This window comes from Culicoides brevitarsis, chromosome 2 (genome assembly GCF_036172545.1).
Source record: "Culicoides brevitarsis isolate CSIRO-B50_1 chromosome 2, AGI_CSIRO_Cbre_v1, whole genome shotgun sequence".
NCBI classification, from domain to species: Eukaryota; Metazoa; Arthropoda; class Insecta; order Diptera; family Ceratopogonidae; genus Culicoides; species Culicoides brevitarsis.
The window spans coordinates 13,302,443-13,307,445 of NC_087086.1; the positions used below are offsets into that span (position 1 = coordinate 13,302,443).

At 26.8% G+C, this 5,003-nt stretch overlaps 1 non-coding gene across 1 annotated transcript; it reads left to right on the forward strand.

Annotated features, from left to right (window-relative positions):
- Window positions 1-3,269: 3,269 nt before the first annotated feature.
- Window positions 3,270-3,342, forward strand: Trnar-ucg (transfer RNA arginine (anticodon UCG)). The gene has a single exon. It is a non-coding gene; the product is annotated as a tRNA-Arg (tRNA).
- The last annotated feature ends 1,661 nt before the right edge of the window (window positions 3,343-5,003 follow it).

Consider the following 5,003-nt stretch of genomic DNA (forward strand, 5'->3'; position numbering starts at 1 on the left):
TTGGAGCATAAGTCTAAGTCTTAGATTTTTTTCTAAATGACAAAACTGTTTAGTTTTAGTTCGTCATCATCCTACCAAAGGATCTCTCTCTTGATGAAAAATGATCTTAGTTCCTTCAGAGTTCATGATTAGAACTTTTTCTTAAAGAGAACTCAACTAACCTTTACAAATTTTTGCTAAAACTTCAAAAATTCATATAAATCTTCCTTGTGAGCCAATGATCTTTGATCAGTCCAAGCTTTTCATGATTTCACTCGTTCAATGATTAAAACGTAACTGTCCATCCTACGAAATCTTACCGAACCATTATATTGTTATTATTATTAATTTTACTTACTTTATATTTTGACGTAAAATTCAAAACGTAAAATTGAATGAAAAAGCTGTCTACGAATCTGTAGCTTGTGTCAAAGACCGCCTTGTGAATTGCAATATATTCGTGTATGCCTGTGGAAAAATATTACTTTTATTATGTAAAAAGTATCAAACAAACGTATAGACGATACCTTTTTTTTCCACAAATATAACAAACAAACAAACAACTTGCACCTCGTCTATAGACGCACACACAGTGTCTCGCTAGCCGAGGAGAGTTTAATGTTCGACCAACTAACCACCATATAAGTGTATCGTATACCTCTCACTTTGTATAGTGTAATCGCACACAGTTGAGGTAACTGGGTCAATAAAGCAGGTAGTGCGCTTAGTAATTTTTTTTTCTTTTATTCAATTTTAATTTTTTTTTTGCAAAAAATGTGCTTTCTTGAACGAATGATGAATCTCTGTGTTCGTATTTTGTGTGGTTGTGAGGTGCTACTTACTTTGTATTACATGATGATGCGTTTTGTTGTGTACCAATATTACTTTTTTTTGTTGTTATTGCTTCGTTTGTAATGAATTGCTAATCGTATACAAGTGAAATATATACAACAAACTTTGTAAAAAAAAAGAAATTACGTATTAGAATCTAGTTGCATTTCATTTCGTTGGAGGTATTACATGACTTTGTGAGCGGTGCGGTAAGAATTAGATAATCAGCGTATGTAAGAATATGAATAAAGCTTTTGAATGAAATGGATAGCTGGCAGCCGCAGGTCCTGTTTTTTTTGTTGTAATGGGGAAATTCAATTTGGTGTCACCTTTCTGTGTGCAGTGATAAATTACTTGCCAATTATGTTGATAACGAAAACGTGCGTTGTAAGAAAAATAACATACAATTAATGCGATTATTTTTGTATTTATCAATAACTTTAAGCAACGATGAAGCGAAGAAAAAATCGGTTAACGACGACATGTATATTGACAACAATAACATGCAAGTACTTAAATTTAAAGGGACAAGACGCATAAATTTTTCATTGTTGGATAAAATCAACAAAACAATATTTTTTACATTATTTTTTTCTCTTCTTATTATTAAAAATATTTTGTTGCAACTTTTTTTTTTAATACATGTATTTAAGAAAAAGTACAGGGCGTTCATTTTAATTTGGCTTGAAAATTATTTTTTAATTATTTTTTTTTAAATTAAATTTTTTTCTTTGGAATTCAGAATGAAATAAATCAATAAAGTCAGTTTAAACAAAAATAAAGAAATTAATAAATAAAAAAATTATTAAACACTTTTAAGGAAGAAATAGAAAATCACTGAAAAAAGTTGGAAAGTTAAATAAAAACTGAACCATTGAAAGGAACATCAATCCAAGGAATTTTTGTTGTTAGAGACGCTTCTGTATTTTTGTTTTATCGAAACTTTCCTTAAAGTTCTAAGTGATTAATTCACCTCTACCTTCTCAAATTATGAATTGTACCTTACCTCTTACTGATTCCCAATTGTTAACAAAGCGCGTAAAATAAAGCACTACCCTTTGTATGTGATTTTTTAAAAAATCGCTGCGGAAGTGATATAAGAGCTTTTTTTTATAGTAAAATGAATAAAAATTTCCTCAATACAATATTTTTTTAGATAGGTCAAGCTATGCTCTAAGCTCGGCTGACATTTGATGATCCGTGATGGAATGTACAATTAATGAGTTTGCCATTTTGGACATTAGTTCAAAGTAAAGGCGCTGATTACTTCGATTTTTGGGTTGTGACAAATGACTGCATTGCTTGTGAACCATGGCGCGTCTTATATCAGGCGAAGGAAATCATTCTGTATCATTTGCAGCTTATTTTTGTGCATGTTTGCCATTCTTCTGTAGACTGCAGAGGCATAGGTGAAAAGGAAAGTTTATTTAACAAAAATCATATTACTATAAAATAAAATATTAATTAGAAGGAGCTAATGCTTTTTTCAAATAAGTTATCCCAAATTTATGTATTTAAGAAAAAAACTGTGAAAAAATTAAACAAAAATGTATAAAAAAATGTGATCCAAAAAAAATTGAACTCCCTGTACATTTCAGTACTCGTGTTTCGATCAACAATTTACAACTGGTCACTATGCCGAAAAAAAATGTTTTATCGGATGAAATATGCGAATTCAATTAATTTAATTTCTACCAATAAATCCTACGTATAAAGCAAGTAATCTTTTATTGTCATATTTCTTTTGTCCGTACGCGAATTCTGTGCAATAATAACTAAAAAAACGTTGCAATATTTTACGAGAAAACAAGACGCAAAAATTACACGCATGCAGAAATTATGTGCTACTCAGGTTACGTGAGTAATTTAACAAAACACAATTTTTGCTGGATTGCAAATTAAGGGTTGTGAACCGCAATAAAAATCAATTAACTCGGGGCAAATTCGAGCATTAATCAGCTCCTTGTGAGTCTTGTTAAGATTACAGTTATTAAGAAAGTTATTAATGAAATGCCGAATTTCTTGTCATTTGTCATGTTTTCTTCGCGCATCTCTTGGACCAAATTTGTTTTTTTTTTGTTTATATAACCAATGAGGATATCAGATTAACATTTTTTTTCGGCTGAATTATTGTTCGCAAAGTAGACGGACATCTTCAATTGATGGGTGAAACCTGAGAAGAATCATGATGTACTTTATTGAGGATTAACAAGAAATGTTTTTTCTTCATTAACCGAACATGAGACGATCGTTAATTAAAGGTTTCTTTTTTTTTGAGTTTATCGAAAAAAAAAATTATCATAATAATTGGGAGAAAGCGTGGGTGTGGTGATAAAAAAATATGATGTCTGGACCTCTCATATGCAAATCGGATCAAAATTTACGAAAAATTTTCCGTTACGCCAATCGTTAATCCTTTTACGACATTGTATGCAATTTTACGGGTCAAAGTTGAAGTAGGCCATGTAGTTCAATGGATAGAATATCGGACTTCGGATCCGAAGGTTGCAGGTTCGAGTCCTGTCATGGTCGAACTTTTTTTTTTACAAAAACCTAAAAAAAAACTAATTTTTTAGTTTTTAGAGCTGAAAAATTCGTAGCTTCTGAAGAAACTCGTACACTTGTTCTAAATAAAATAATCATCATTCTAACTCACAAAACGTGAAAACAATGCACCCGTATCTTATTTACATAGTAGTAGTAAAAAAAAAAGAGTTATTCATGGACCAGTATAAAAATTGGAATAATTCCTGGTTCACTCGTTGTTCGAGTTATTATTATTAGGTATTGTGGCATAGAAAGAACAAAATCCACATATTTCTCTTCGCTTCTCTTTTCTTCCTTTTATACATTAGTTTTCTTCTTGTGAATGTTTACATATCATCATCATCATCATGATTTTATAATACACAAAACAAAAAAACAACGAAGACGACGACGACACATTAAAAAAGAACTTACACATCATAATAATAAATGTTAATGTTACGTATACGCAGCGTATGTCCGTGCATACAATACTATAAATTTAACACATTCTTAAAGATTGTTTACGACCAATACAATGATGAAGTGTAAGTTTTGTACTATACGTTTATGCATTTCTACCTGTTACACATTTTGAGACGAATATTAGGGAGGAACATTTTTTTTAACAAACAAAAATTAATTTTTATTTTTTTTTTATGAATTATTTTAATTGTAATTTATATTATTTTAATAAAATATTATTAAAATAAAATTTTAAAAAAATATTTAAACAGTTTTTTTTAAATTTCAAATAAACAATTAAAATTTCAAAAATAACTAAAAATATTTTCTCAAAATTAAAAATTAAATTGCTTGAAATAAAACAATTAAATAAAATTTTTATCCTTTATATTTAATTTAATTTGAGTTATTTATTTATTTAATTAATTTTCTAAAATTTTATAATATATGAATTTTCTTAAAATAAAATAATAATTCAAAAAATTAATTTAATAAAAAAATTAAAATTATTGTTTTTTAAGAAAATTATTTAGATTTATTCAAAAAAAGTTAGAATTCAATTAAAAATAAAAAAAATATTATTATTAAATATTAATTTCATTTTTTTTAATGCTTAATTTTTTTTTTTAATTTATTGAAATTATATTTAGAAAATAAATAATTTTAATTTTTTTATTAAATTAATTTTTTTCTAAAATAATTAAAAATATATGAATTTTCTTAAAATAAAATAATTAATAATTTAAAAAATTAATTTAATTCAAAAAAATAAAAAAAAAAATTAAGCATTAAAAAAAAAGTTAATATTTAATAATAATATTTTATTTAATTTTTAATTAAATTTTAATTTGTTTTATTAAATCTTAACAATTTTCTTAAAAAAAAGTAAAAGAAATAAATTTAAAAAAAATAAATAATTTTTATTAAAAATAATTCAAAATTTTTGTAAAAAAAAATACATAATAAGTAAAAGAAATATTATTTTTAAATTAAAATTCCCTGCCTAATCACATACACAATCACTTCTGACACACATAAAAACTATCCATACTTACCCGTTCCCGTATACGAAGTACTTGCATCTGTATTTGTGTCTACCGCACGAACTAAAATGATCATCCACGAGACGTACGAAAAATAATGTTTTGTTGTTCAGAATGAACTTTTGACAAACTGTACATAGTTTAGTAGTCGATGGTCGG